General features: G+C 33.1%; 1 protein-coding gene across 1 annotated transcript in view; it reads left to right on the forward strand.

Annotated features, from left to right (window-relative positions):
- Positions 1-16,261, forward strand: part of LOC123616141 (alpha-1,3-mannosyl-glycoprotein 4-beta-N-acetylglucosaminyltransferase C) — a 588,644-nt gene that overhangs the window by 243,936 nt on the left and 328,447 nt on the right. The window contains exon 3 of the mRNA XM_074375319.1: positions 3,629-3,739. The gene's annotated coding sequence lies outside the window, so the exon portion shown is untranslated. The remainder of the gene's footprint in view (positions 1-3,628; positions 3,740-16,261) is intronic.

Genomic DNA, 16,261 nt, shown 5'->3' on the forward strand with positions numbered 1-16,261 from the left:
AAATATAATTTAAAAACTCTTTTGTTTTTAGCTTAAACAATTGGTGAATTTTACTAAAATTAAAAAAGAAAACTAGAGAAAATTGAGATTTGCCAAGACATGGTAGAATCAGTTGTTTTGCTTTGGCCATGTTTGAATTTTAAAAATGCCTGCTTGACAGCCAAGAACTGAGATCAGTAAGCAGATGGAGAATGGCATTTGGAGTACAGTGGAGAGGTCAGGCTGCAGATATAAATTTGGTAGTCAAAAGGATATAGATAATAATTAAAGCCATGGACTTGGATGAGAACACCTACAGGGCAAGTGTAGATTGAGAAGAGAAAGGAGTCCAGGACCAACCAGCTTGTATTCCAAACATATTATTCAGGCAGAGGGTGAGAAGCCAGAAAATGAACCTATGATTAAAAGACCTGCAAGTTATGATAAACATCATATGCATGTGGCATCACTAAAGCCAAGAGTAAACAATGTTTCAAGAAGGAATTAGTTAACTGGCTTCAGACACTATTGAGTTGTCAAGAAAGATGAGATTTATTTTAATGGATTGTGAGTATGGATATTCTATAAGAATAAGTTGAGAAGGAATTGAAAAATGAGAAAGTAGATCTTTTGAGGTATTTTTGAATGAATAAGTATGTTGATATGAGAGACAAATGGGTTGGTGGGAGGGTTTTATCTTTAAATACAGGGAAATGTTAAAGCAGGATTTTAAATGATGGGAATGATTCAGTGCAGAGGGAGTAAATGATGTGAATGAGAAGCATTAGCATGAGAAAGTTCCTTGAACTCCAGAAGGGTTCACAGGTAAAGTTCAAAGGAGTTTGGTAGATCAGTAGGGTGGATTAGGAGAGTTGGGAGCTCCTGTACAGTGGCTACTATTTTCTCAGTGAGGAGAACGTAAGGCAACACTACCCATTACAATTAGGAAGACTGAAAATAACATAAAGAAAAGGAAAATGTTTATCTTGTTCACTGTTGTATCCTAAGAACTTAAAGAATCTGTTACCTAGTAGATACTTAATAGGTAACTCTTAAATTTTAAAAAAAAATGTTTTAAATAAAATCACAAGGAATTACCTTTTCAAAGTTAATTTGCTAATTTTTTCTAAAATTCATTAGGCCTAGGAAGAGATCTTTGAGCTCCTCTATGTATCACAGCTGCAAGTACATGATAGTAATTCTCTAGATGTTTATTCCCCATTTCAAATCAGCAAACTGAATCACATAAACTTGTTTTGTTAAATTGTTTCTTTTTTAAATTGAAGTATAGTTGACTTACAAAATTATATTAGTTTCAGGTGTACAACATAGTGGTTTGCTATTTTTATAGGTTTTACTCTATATAAAGTTATTATAAAATATTGGCTATATTCCCTGTGCTGTACATTACCTCTTTGTAACTTATTTTATACCTAGTAATTTGCACCTCATAATCCCCTTCACCTATCTTGCCCCTCTGCCCACCCCTCTCCCCTCTGGTAACCACTAGTTTGTTCTTTGTATCTGTGAGTCTGTTTTTGTTTTGTTACAGTTGTTCATCTGTTTTAATTTTTAGCTTCCACACATAAGTGAAAACATACAGTATTTGTCTTTCTCTGATTTATTTCATTAAGTGTAATACCCTCTAGGACCATCCATTTAGTTGCAAATGGCAACTTTTCATTCTTTTTTGGCTGAGTAATATTCCATTGTGTATATATACCACATCTTTATCCATTCTTCTGTTTCTTAGATTGCTTCCATATCTTGGCTATTGTAAATGATGCTACTGTGAACATTGGGGTACATACATCATTTTGAATAGTGTCACCTCACACCTGTCAGAATGACTATCATCAAAAAGACAAGAAATAAGTGTTGGCAGGGATATGAAGAAAAGGGAACCCTAGTATACTGTTGGTAGGAATGTAAATTGGCACAGCCTCTATAGAGAATAGTATGAAGTTTCCTCAAAAAATTAAAAATAGAACTACCACATGATCCAGCAGTTTCATTCCAAAGAAACTGAAAATTCAGACTGTTTTTTTCAATCTTGGAAATAGTGTTTTAGAAGAAGTGGTTTAAGACGTAGTTGAACAACATTAGAAGGTCCTACCACTAAGAATTTACTACAGTAGTTTGTCAAATCTTTTCTCTTTTGTGAGCCTCAGTTTTCCCATGTGTAAAATGGAGAACATTAATACCCTCTTCACTATTCTGATGAAAGAATTAAATAAGAATATGTTAGTGGAAAATTTTATTACGGCAAATGTTACATAATAAGGCAGATTTTAGTTCACTGATAATCAGCCTTAGAAAAAAAAAGTATAAAGGGCGTGTTTCTCCACACTCGAAGGTTATCCCTCTGTTTTTCTAGAGGAGCTGTATACGTTATCCCTCTGTAGTATTCTGAATTATAGTCAAAATCTTTAAATGGCACTGACATCCACAAATAAAAATAAGGAATTTTCAAGTCTTTAGGTTTTTAAAGATGTTGCTTTAAAAGGTTCAACAACACATAGAATTTTACACTTGTAGAATACCTAGATTTTTACTTGCTTCTGGAAGACACATCTTATAAATTGTCATAATCTGTTGTTTTTAGAGATTTATATAATCATAATTTGTATAATCACAAATTGCTTTGATATACTTGTTTAGCATGTATGATAAAAAAAAAAAGCTACCAGATATAAAAATCAAAAAAAAAAACACCAAAAAACCCCAAATACCCATAGCATTAATTTATATTTTTTAAATGGCAGCACTGCTGATAACTGTTAACCAGCCTTTATACACTTGGGAAGCAAGGCAAAGGTCACATACTCACGTAGTTGTCAGATCAATGTATTGCTCAGATTATTGTAAGAAATGATACAATTTGAGGCTGTGTTTTTCATTGAGGCTAATTTTTTAACCTAGTTCACTTTTTCTTGATAACAGGAACATTCCACTCATAGTTACAATCAGTTAATGCTCCCATAAAAATTAAATGTTTAAAAATAAGGAAAAAGTCCAGACTGTATAACTCCTTCATTACTCCCATAAGAATTAAAGGATGTGGTTGTATTTGGACCCCTTTGAAAGTTTGGGCAAAGGAACAGTGGAATATTTAAGCCGTAGAAATGCAACATAGTTGGTCTCAGACTCCAGGGTATGTTGTAGGCATTATTGATGTGGCTCCCATGCAAAGTAGAGATATGGAATTGTCACTTTCATCAAATAATGAAAGTTACCTAATAATACTGATAACTCATTGTCCTATAAATAACGGATTGAATATTGTCAAACTTAAAAATAAAGACATACAGATACAGACATATAGAGAAAAGTAAAGTATTGGATGACATCATCTTGATTTAGACAGCTTTTTTTTTTTTTTTTTTAAGTCTTGAACCACACTTTCTGAACCCAAAGGTACTGACATGGTAGTAGAACTCACAGTCACAAATTCAGGGTTTCTTTAAACATGTTAATGTCAGCAATGTATAGAGAAAACCAAACAGCAAGTGTTGAAAGTAGAAACGTAATTGGCCTGTTTGGAAAAAGTCTACTAGAGTAACAGTGACCAGATTCAACATGCAAGTGCCATCATGATGAATGTTTACAACACTTTTTTGAGAGCCAATTATACTGTTTTTTTGTGCAGGGACTGGAGATCAGCCAGATCAGTTGTATGCACAAAGCCGCTTTGGGTCTGTCTTTTCAAACAAGAGCTGCAGAAAACGTTATAGCAAGGTTGAAGCTTTATTCCACTCTGGTAAGAGAAGCTTTCTTTTTTCTTTGCTATGGTGAGAGTTTGATAAGAAATCCTTTTAAGCCATAATGTGGTTAGGGAGAAGTGAAGCTGTTCTATGTTACAAGTCATAAAATGTTTTCTTTTCTTTTGAACTGTTTTTTCATGATGCTTTTTGCCTGTACATTACAGTGAAATAAAACTGGAACACTAAGTCATACTGCACATGTTAAATTTGTACTGGAGGTAGGGGAGTCTTAAATTCCTCTTTTGCTGAATGAAATGTCGTGCTATTGTATGTTTTTTACTGTAGATCTCCCTGTCAGGACAGAAGGGAAAAAGTCAGTATTCTGATACCGTGGCTGAGAGAGAATCCATGTGTTTAAGATTTCCCCTGACCAGGGATGTTATGAATGCTCAGCAGCTCACCACCATAAAGCTTCAAGAACCCAACCAAATTTTGCCTTTGGGTTTACTTGCAGGCATCTCTGATCACTGTAGCTTCCTTTCATTTTAAAAATTAGAAAAGCTGGAGATAGTAATTCTGGATGAGTTTGTCTGCTTATGGCTTTTGTCACTTTAGCTCTAAATAATATAATGGTACACATATATATAAAATACAAGATTTTGTTTTTCACATACATTTCTTTGACCTGTAATGTGCTTAAATATTTCCGTATAAATGTCTACCTGTTAGAAACTCTACCTGAATTCGTATCTGTCTAAAATAACAGGAAATGGTTGAGAATATAAATATATATGTGTATGCACAATTAATTTTAGATAATGGCAGATTTCTACATTAGACTAATGTAATCCCTGCCAAAGCTTATCATTTTAAGTTTGCATTTATATAGTTTTTCATTTTCTTGGTAAGCGTTTGTTCAGAAAATGATGATGCAAAATCAAAAAGACTTTACAGCCAATCAGCTGCATTGAACTTGAACACTAAATCTATTTTTTAAAGTGAACTTGTCTGTAGTTTTCAGTAGCTCAATTACATATGGGATTTCATAGATAGATAGGTAGATCCATAAGAGATTTGAATATAAATCTTTTTAGGAATTTATCCTACAGTAGTATTCCCAGCTTCAAAGGTATTAGCAGCTGGCAGTATTCAGTCTAAAAAAATCACTAATAAATATTCATGTTTATTTGATCATTTTAATAAGTATTTATTAACTATCTACCTTACTAAATATTTCAAGGAGAAGAAATATGTAGCTTATAAAAGAAATGTAATGTGTAATATCTCTTCAGATTTAAGGATGATTCAACAGATGTACTTGAAAATTGTTTATAATGAGGTTTTAGCTAAGGATAAATCCTTAAGAGTATCTTACATGCAGAGTCAGGAACAGTCAAGGACAACAATGAATGCAATGAGAATAAATTTTTAAGGTTAAAAAATAATTCCACCCTTTAATATATGAGCCTGAAAAACTGTAACAATGCCATTTTCCCTTTTACCCTCTTCTAAATAATGCGTACATTTAATACAACCCACTGAAAGAAATATAGACAGCCTTGCCCTTGAAAGACAGTCTGATCTAAAGAGGAGCTGAAGAAAAAAAATTATATCACCTGAGTCCATATAGTTAAAATAGTAAGAATAATTAAGTTAATACCTTGTGATTTCTTAGAGTGCTTGTCACCCTTTTAGGCACCTGCAGCAGGCAACAACAGCAGCAAAAAGCCCAGTTCCCTTAATTTCTACCTTTCTCAATTTTGAAATTAATTTCAGATGCACAAAAGTATTTTTCTAGGACAAGAGCCATGTTTAATGGTATATATGTATGTGTGTGTGTGTGTGTGTATATATATATATATATATATATATATATTTTCCTTTCATTATTACCTTTGCCTTTAGAAACTACACTTGTTATCTCTCTCCCCCGCACACACAGACACACATACACACACACATTATTTCACAGGACAGGAAAGGGAAGCAAGTATAGATAGCACTTGTGCCCCCTGATGAGTGTGGTCCAGTAGGACCTACCAGAATGTTTTACCTACAAGCCTTTACTTTTATTATTTATGCCGAGAACATGGTTTTTCTATTGTCTCATGTCCAGCTTTTATATGTCCTTTATGGGTCAGAATAGAGGCCATTTTATATCATGGTGTCTTCCCAGCACGCCTCATGCCCCAGTCCAGCAAAATGATCTCTTCTCTTTTGAAACATTCTTGTCACTTTGTCGTTGTGGCGAAAAGACTGAAGTTGAGGAACAGCATATAAATGTTTCTCTTCATAACTACAAAGACGATTTGACACCTTTGTCACACAGTCCCTCCCTCTGGACGTTGTTTCAGGAATCTGCTTTTTTAAAAGTTGCTTGTTAGAAAATTATTTTATATTTCTTTGAAAATTTCCTTTGCCTTCCTTGCCCACCTGCTTTTCTTACAGCTGATGATCTTGCCTTCCATTTCCTAGAGAAAATAGAAATCATCTGGTGAGTTCACCCCGTTCTTTTGCCCCCAAGTCTAAAAGCTTAGTTCAGTCTACGCCATCCCTCTCTTCCGTCCACCTTTTATGGTGGGAGGAAACACCCAAACTTGAATCCATGCTCAACTTCTCCTCTCCTGTGAGTTCTCAGGTATTCACGTCCACCTCTCTGTTCTCCATTCCTAATCATCAGCTTTATTTTCTCCGTAAGATCCTTCCTACTTGTGTTAACTTAAGTACATACCTACCAATCTGTGGTAGGACTGGCACGTTCCCTTGAAGATCCATCCATATTCCTGCCACTCTTCACAAACTGCTCAGAGTTTTTTTTTCTCCTCCAGACGTCATTTTCATGACCCCGTCTGCCTCCAGTTCTCTCTAATCTTACTCCACCTTTGTGACTCTTCCGAACTTTCTCAGGAAACCGTGTGGCTGTTTTTGCTAAATCCATTGGCCACTCTTCAGTTCTCATTTTACTTTCCCACCAGCATTTAAAGCTTGACAATTCAATCCTTTTTGAAATATTTTAAACTTAACTTCCTTGGTACCACATTCTCATGATTTTTTTTTTCTCTTTGTTGATTTTCTTACTTTTTGGTAGTTTCTTTTCCTACTTTTTTTCTTTTCTGGGCTATGTGATAAAGAGTTCCACAAAACTCAGTCATGGGCCTCATACTCCTCTCCCAGTTTCCCCCCTCACTCCCTCCCTCCATGGTCTTCATTACTATAATTTAAAAACATGTTTAAATATTTAGCAGCAGTCTTACAGTTATGTGTACCAATAGCTAGTGCATCCTTTGATAAAATAGGGATATGCTTGACAGGCTTATTAGATTTGGGATCAGCTAATAAAATACCCTCCACCCTAAACAATATTTGAGTTGGTTCTACCATGTTTCTATTTTTATTTGTTTCTATTTTACTACTGAATGTCACTGTCTTGTTTCATAAATACACTATTTCTTTAAATACACAAAATAATGGAAATGGAGAAAGGGGAAAGCATGAAAAAGGAGTAGAATAAACAGATGTTGTTGTACTAAGATATTCTTACCTTTTGGCAAAATAAGAAATAAGTAATAAGAGCGAACATATGAGAAATGGTGCAAATGCTGATACGGTTATCTTTATTTTGAAGTCTGTGAGATTCACACAGAGATTCATAGTGGAAAGTTTTTAATCAAATCGAGAAGAAATGTCTGAGAAAAAGGCATAGCTGTGAAAGTTGTGGCAGTTAAGCTCTTTTGGGTTATAACAAACAAGGAGAAAATAAATTGCTTCAGTCATTATTATGAAGAATATATTTTGAAATAGAGTTTACTTAAAAGCAAATATTACTTTTATTGAAGAATATTAATAATTATATGACAGACTCCTCCAGATTATATTTGAACGTTTGTCCAGGATAAAAAGTTACCAAGAAATAAGACTAAAGATAATGCAGAAATAATGAGAAATATTGGGGAGCAGGAGAATGACTTGTCACTAATGACAAAATACAGCCTATTCTAAATAGGCAGTGGGAATTTCAACGTGGGAAATAAGAGGTCAAGGAAATTTTAATCAGCTGCAGGCTAGAAGGGAGGAAGAGAAGTACACTGAGCACAGGTCAGTATTCAGAAAAAAGTAAAAGGATTATACAAGGGAGGAGGGTATAGCTCAGTGGGAGAGTGCCTGCTTAGCATGCATGAGGTCCTGGATTCAATCCCCAGTACCTCCATTAAAAAATAAATAAATAAACCAAATAACCCTAATAACACCCTCTCCCCAGAAAAAAGCAAAAAGATTATACAGTATGTCAATGAATAAAGGTTAGTGTGTCGTGTGTGTGTTGTGTGTGTGTGTGTAACATATACTGTGATGTATAGATTGATATCTGTCCATCATAATCACACTTCATTTTGCCTTTGACTTGATTTTTCTAGATGCACTATTTCTGGTAGTAACTCAAATATGATAATACCAACAGAATTACTTGCCTTAGCTCTTTTTTGATTTATTCACATCAAATGCCACCTCCTCAGACAGACTGCTGTAGCTCCCTGCTCCTGTGGTCACGGTGTATACTCTTACCACACTTTTTTGTCATATAATTTACAACTACTTGATACTTTATTATTTTCTTATTTGCTTTACTTTTCGCTTTTAGACTAAAGAAAACTAAGTTTAACACTCTGTGGGAAGTGTGTGGTACCTTCAATAAAAACACTGTGATTACTCTAGTTTGGTTATCGTGGCTGTTCGTTTTTCGGATATTCTGTTGTGTAATTATTGTGACATGTAAAAAACACCCATAACATTATTTAGTTAACCTAACACTTATGGCCAACAGTCATGCATGCACACACACATGCACACACAAAATATACTAAAGAAGTCTATGACATTTACTTAGAAGAGTAAAAAATAAAGGGATTTCTTTTTTTATTTTTTCTCATTAATTCACATATCTTTTTGTGAGAAAATACTGTTTCCTGATAAGAATAAATAAACTTGATCCCTATAAGTAATTTATGGTAATTGTTCTCATTCATTCCTCTTAATTCTTCAGCAAGGTTAGTGGTTAAGGCCACAAGGTCCTGTGTTTGACAGCCTTTGTTTTATATCTTCTACAACTCTTTCCTGTCTGTGAATTTAGATAAAGAATATAAACTCCCTTGTCAATAGAATGAACGTAACAACATTTTCATCTCCATATGTCTTAACTTGTTAAAACATTTGTAACTATGTTGCAGCATTGTAGTGATACAGTGTGTGGTACTCCCCACCTCCCATCAGAGTCGTGGCTCTAAGTATGAAGTACTTGTTCATTTATGCTGCACATCATTCCACGAACAAATCTAGACAGGGAGCATCAAACCTGCACACTAAAGGGAGAAGAGGCCTCCTCCTCAGGAAACACGACCCTCTTCTTTTCTAGAAGTCCGCACAAGAAATCTTGAAGAGGAGCATCCCAATCCTGGGATTGCCCTTCTTCGCCAATACCTCCTGCCCCTGTTAGCTGAAATGAATACGGCCTGGGCCTGTTAAATATGTACTGTTCTTTGTATATCAACTGTATCTCAGTAAAGTTGTTCAAAAAAGAAGGCACTTAAATAGGACAATTGTGTAAGAAGGTCCGAGTAGCATACTTAGCTGTGATTTTTCTTTATACCTCAGAGGAATAGGTGTGTCTCCATATAGCACTTAAGAGCAGAGGTGTGGTCCCAGAACCAGTTCTGCCATAGGCTGGCTGTGCAACCTTGGGCAATTGACTAACATTCCTAAGCCTTTGTTTCCTTATCTGTATAAGGAAACTTGTTAATAATTAATAATAATAATAATACTTGTTAATTCTACCTATGATTTTTGTATTTATATGTGAACATGGGCTGAGATAATAGGTACATTTAGTGTAGTGTCTGGTGCCTTACAAATGAGCAATAAATAATCATTATTAGAATTTTATTGTGATATGTTTCCTCTTCTACTGTTCTTCAACATCTGGAAATAAGGCAGCAGGCTTTGAGCCAAAGGGCAAAGAAATGCCAGCATAAAGTTCTCCATTTTCTTGAGATGGAAACATACACTAATGCTAAGGATGCTGGTGAAATAGAAAATATTTGGAAAATCATTGGCAGTGATGGAACCCATTCAGAGCTCTTAAGAAGCAGCTGCCTTAATATCCCACCTATCTAGATGGGCATAGAATAGATGGTGTCCCTCTAGTACTGAGAGTACAGTTTTAACATGAAAGGTCCTCATTAGATTTTAAAATATTGCACTTACATAGCTTGCTTCTGTTATGGGAAGAGGAAAATTTTAAGTGCTTCTTGATTGAGAAAAATATATAATGAGTATACAATGGAATAGAATATATAGTTATTGATATAGTTGTAGATTATTATTACTGTTCCTAATTTTGTTAACTGTCTAAATTATTGAGAGACAGAAAGTCATTTGTAAGGTCCCTTGATAATCAGAAGGAATCTTTGTTAAGCAAATCCAAGTTTAATACCCATCCATTGACCTGGAAAACCCCAAGGTACTGGTGAAGTTATATGCATGCAATACCTTAAGATGCTTATCAGAAAGGGGATCATCGTGTCATTTTCTTTGGTGGCTGGTGCAAGACACTCCAGATCTTGGGGCAGAAGGTAAAGAGAATGGACTCAGTACTACCAAAAACCTGCCACTGTCCATAACCAAGTAACCAAATACAGGTGCAATATATATATAATGGTTTTGAAAATGCCACACCAGTGCATTTCTTGTTTTCTTAAATTATGATGAAAGTCTGCATAGTGTAATGTTCAGACTAAGAGATCTGGAGCTACTGCTTTGCTGCCTGATCTTGAATTCAGGTTCTATCACTTAATGACTGTGTGGCTTTGGATAAGTTATTCTATTTCTGTGTGCCTCAGATTTATCATCTCTGAAATGAATATAATAATAGTTCATGCTCCACTGACTTGTTATAAGAATTAAAAGGTTTAATAAATATATTCTTTAGAACAGTGCCAGGCATAAGAGATTGTTTGTAATGATGATGATGATGATGATGATGATGTTCATGCCCAGCCATCCTCACTCATGAATCAGTGGATTTCAGTTCTTCAGGAACTTGAACAGATACCACCTAAAATACTGAGTCATTTCTCTGTCTGACTGTCAAATTAGTTTTGTAAGTCAATTAACCGACAGGTTTAAGCTGTGAAGAGAAATCTCATTTTAATGTTCACTTCTTACATACTAACTCAAATAATCAGTCGGTTTATTTTGTGATTTGCTACTCTAAACTGGCATTTTGATTTCTATGTACTCCTAATGAAAGTCAAAGGGAAAGGTTGCATATCCAGAAATCACAGGCACCCTTAACTTCTCTTTGCTCTGCATCTTTGACACTTTTCTAAATATCTGGCTTGTATGGTTTCTGGACCTAAATGGACACATATTTACAACAGAGGCTCTCATTTTGACATTCTCATTATTGAGAATGTGAAGAATCATGCTGATAATTTTTAATATATTTAGAGATGGATACTTTAACATATGAATATTTGTATTTCCCTGGTTTTTACTTTCGGTCTGTCCTACTGTGAAACATTTCCAGAATCACTGACCTTGTATTAATATTACAGTGTAATTCAATTACAGCTTATCCCCTACACATACACATATATGCATGTATATACATGTACATATGTAAACACATGTGTACACATACATTCAGTAAGGGAAGATATAATATAGTTGATAGTCAAATTCTTAGTTGTTCCACTATAGAAAATTCCACGTGTTGGTAGAATTAAAAGCAAATATGATTGCCATATGTTTTTCTGAAACTTCCCAAAGACAATTTTTTAATTTAAATTGAATATTTATAGACTAATACAACATTCAAACTCTGGCTTAAATGCATTTATTTCAGGTTAAATGACAATAATAATATTGCTTTAAATATTTTAAAGCATTTCACATTTAATACTATTTCATTTACTCCACTCTGACTACATAATGCAGTGAAACATAACACTTTGACACTAATAGAAAATATTTGTATAGTCTTAAAATGTTCATTAACTCAGTAAAGTATTAAAGTTAGGAATAATTTACATTCAAGCAAATTTACAGGCTAAGGGATAGTTACAAAAAACTCATAAAATACAGCTTATTTTCTAATTTTGCTTGCATCTTTCTTATAGCTGTACTCAAAAAGATCATGTATTCAGATGTTTGTGCAAATTACTATCTGCCCATTTTCCATCTTTCTCTCTGCACTGAACAACAAAATGTACAGGCGTTAGCTCTTGACATTTGACACTGGTGGGAAAGATTAACAGGAGTTGTGACTTTGACAGATCAGATATATTAAGCCTTTGCTGATGGGATCCACTGCAGAAACGCTGGTTTGTCACTGTAACTAAGATATTTCTTTATTTTTTCCAAAAAAAAAGGAACATTTTTCAGACTAGTATATTGAAATGGAACCTAACTGCCTGCACATCACAATTTTAAATTATTTCACAGTATCCTTGTTGAGTTTTATAACAGTATCCAAAATATTGACCCATATCATTTTCTAAATAGAAAATACAGATTTTATGTTTTATGTCAAAATGGGAGTTACCAGGGGCATAAAAATTGATTTTAAAATACTACTTCTTAGACACAGAAGTTGCTTGTTGGCCAGAAGATTTAGACTCCATTGCACCCTTATGATCAGAGCTGTTGGTATGTTTGTGTTTTCACATGCTACAGCAGTTTTTAAGATTGTTAAGAGTTGAAAAATGATATTTTTCCAAATGGATGACTCTTTCAGAGATATTGATGTTCTTTTAACTGATCTGTGAGTAAGTTTTGAAAAGGAATTGGTTTCTCTTAAATTCTATTTTTAATGATTAAGGCAGCTACCCAGGGCTCCTCACAGTTCCAAGGTTTTGAACATTACTTACATATCTGCTGATAGAATTTTGTACTTCAGTTAACTGTGTTTAATTCAGCCTGAGAGTGGGAGAAAAGGGGGATAGGAATGGTAGAAAGGCAGATTTGAGTAGAAGAGTGTTTAGATATCCTGTAAACTCTATCTCCGTTTATCATAGTTATGAGAGTCCTTGACTACCATTACTCTGTTGTTTTGTATCATTCTATCTCTGAAAGGAATCCTAATTCTAAGCCTTCATTCAAGAAAAATCATATTTTTTACCAAACCATTATTAACATTAATTTCTTTTCCTGGACTAATCTTGTCCATACACTAAATTATTTGAGAGTGACTCTTGAGAATGTTTTATAGATTAAAGACCCATGATTTCTGCACATGCTTCATATTTACATGTTTTGGATTTCCTTAAATCTATGCCACTGACATTATGGGATTTGTATGGAATATGTTGTATGTGACTTATATTTTTCTCCTTAATGTTAGATTTGAACCTAAGGTGTTTTTTTTTTTTAAGTATAAGGCTTCTTGGCAAGTTTTTTTGTTTTTTTTTTATGTATGGTTGTTGGAATAACATCTTTCTGTAAGGCTATTCAAAGTAAAATTATTATATGTAGCAGATAGATTTTGAGAACCAAAATAATGAGCCTCAGTTGAATACAACATTTAAAGACTAATGATAGATTTGACAAATGTATCAAGGACCCATTTTCTGGAAATCTAAATGTCATACTCACTATCAGCAAGGGTTAGAGTAATATTGTGAACATTGATATGTCCTAAACTCTTTCTAGTAAAATTGAGCATTTAATCATTAACACTATTACATTAAAATGGTTTCTTTTACTTTTGCCATGTAGAGACACTTAAGATAAAAGAAGCGCAAAGAACACCCAAGTTTGAGATATGTTTTATCTGAAGCAGCTGTTCAGATTCTGACCCAAATTACATTTTGTTTGGTTCACTCGCTATGAAAAGAAAAAAAAATTAAATATCTAACCAATTTAAAGGGATATTCAGAGCTTTTACCTAACTCTGAGTTGGCTGTGATTCGAATTTTACCAGGAACATTTATGAAGTAAAGATTTTGCCATGCCTTTTATGACTAAATTGTTTAAGTGGTAGACCATACGGAACTGCATCATATTCCTAAACTCAAGTTGTTGCAAACCATAGGTGATTTTGAATGCAAGTTGTTAAAATCACTGCTCATTTTCCTTTTATTACCCAACTACAACAGAGTAAATTTGTGAATGAAAGTGGCTTTGTCCATTCACTTCCACTTAAGTTCCAAATTATTACTCTCTGTACTTTGACTTTCCTACTCCTTTTGGTACATTTCCTAAGACAAAAATGTCACCCTTTTCTATCAGTCTCCTTTCTAAATTCAGAATAAGCCTCTTACTTCATTTCTTGATCTAGGAAGCTAAAAAACTGGCTGAGCTACAAAAGTATTGTTGTAAATTTACATTTACATGTTGTATATATTTATGTATATTTACATTTATAGTGTATATGTATTATATATAATATATGTAATATATTATACATAATAAATGTATGTGTGTTTACAATACACACACACACATATATAAAAACACAAAGAAGCCGAAAGAAAACAAGATTTCTTTTGCTCCTTTGTTGTGTCACTGGGTTTAAGCCCTTGGGTTTGGAATAGAGGATTTTCAGTAAGAATTTTTAACAGAATTGTGAGGTCTAAGAAATTCTCTTAATTTAAGTATAAGTCCTACAGTTAAATTGTACATTAATTTCCCCATATTTAGATAATAATTATATAACAGATCATGAAGTTTTAGAATATCTTCATATTCTAAAATATCTAAGATAGAAATAATGTTTTATTTCTCCTTCATGATTTCTGTGAATATATTTGATTGAAATATACTATATAGTATGTAAAATATTTTGAAAATGTTTTGTTTCACTGTTCTCTAATAGAAACCTTTTTGCAATAATCATAATAACTCCCCAAACTTGAGAGATGTCTGAAAATTGTTCTGGGTGTAAGAAAAATTGAAATTTTTCTAAGAAGTTATTTTCAGCAGAATATTTGACCTCAGTTTTCTACCAGCATTATTTTACAGATTCATAAATGGTTTCTTGGCAAAATCCAATCAACTTTCTTCAATTTTCTTTCTTTTCCCAGTTGTATTTGCAATCTTTTTAGTACTCTTTTCTCCTTTATCTTACCTGAAACTTTTTTTTTAACTTTGTCCTCTTTACTAGCTTTTCTTTTTATAATCAGTTGCTGTTCAGCTCAGTTCTTTTCAGTATTCTCTAAACATTAACTCATACATTTACTCACTTACTTTTTTCTATAAAAATGAATAATTATTCATTGTCTGTTTTGTGTTAATTACTAAGGTAATCCATCAGCCACTCTAGTGTAACCCAGAGTTATGTTGACATGTATGACTCACAAATCATATGTTGTGGCTATTCACTCTCTCTCCAATTAGTTATGAGTAGATTAGAAATGAGGAAATTAAAGTCATAGGATATTTTATCAGAAGTCCTTTGAAATGGCTTTTGCTATTTAAAAAAAAAAACAAGAGAGTTAGTTCAGTGAATGTATACTCTTTGAATACATAGTGATGTAATTTACTCAAGCAGTACAAGTTCTGAGATGAGACTGGACTGCATCATAATTGCAGCTACTTCATAGTTTTGTTGGTTTGTTTTGTTTTTAAGAAATAAATGGTGACACAACATTGTAAACTGACTATAACTCAATTAAAAAAATAAGAAAAAGAAAGAAATGGGATAGTCCCTGGAAATTCTGTGATACAGTAAGCACTCCTAAAGCCCAGAGCTTATCATTGCCATCATCATCATTAGTATTACCAAAAAAAAAAAAAAAAAATTCATCCTCTTCCTCCATGCACTGTACATACTCTAAGGTGGCAATAAAATTCTCAGTTGCAAATACTGCCTGTAAATATGTCCCATTCAAATTTTATAAATGTACAAATAATTAAATATTTTTAGGGTCAAGTATTTATTAGTCAAAAATACGTATAGGTGCCTAAATTCAAAATCAGCATAAATGTTTGAATACAATATATTTTTGTTTAGTTCAATTTGTGTGTTATAATTTAATTAAATAAGTGTTCTGTAGAAGCAGGTAGATAGAATCATTACTTATTTGTGCTTTGTGTGGGATAGAAAATGCAAATAATCCATCCCAATCGATAGACTTTGTAACAATTAAATATATAATGTACTTGCATTTATGTTTTACTTTATTTTTATATTATCTTAATCCATATATTTAATTTAATTAATTTATTTATTTAGGTATAGTTAGTTACAATGTGTCAATTTCTTGTGTACAGCATAATGTCCCAGTCATGTATTTTATATATATGTGTATATATACATATATATATATACACACACACATTTATTTTCATATTCTTTTTTATTAAAGGTTGTTACAAGATATATAGTATATATATATATACTATACAATATAGTTCCCTGTACTTTACAGAAGAAATTTGTTTTTTACTATTTTTATGTACAGTAGTTAATATTTGCAAATCTCGAACTCCCAGATTTATCCCTTCCCATCCCCTTTCTCCTGGTAACCATAAAATTGTTTACTATGTTGTGAGTTTATTTCTGTTTTGTAGATGAGTTCATTTGT

The sequence above is a fragment of the Camelus bactrianus genome, chromosome 12 (genome assembly GCF_048773025.1).
Source record: "Camelus bactrianus isolate YW-2024 breed Bactrian camel chromosome 12, ASM4877302v1, whole genome shotgun sequence".
NCBI classification, from domain to species: Eukaryota; Metazoa; Chordata; class Mammalia; order Artiodactyla; family Camelidae; genus Camelus; species Camelus bactrianus.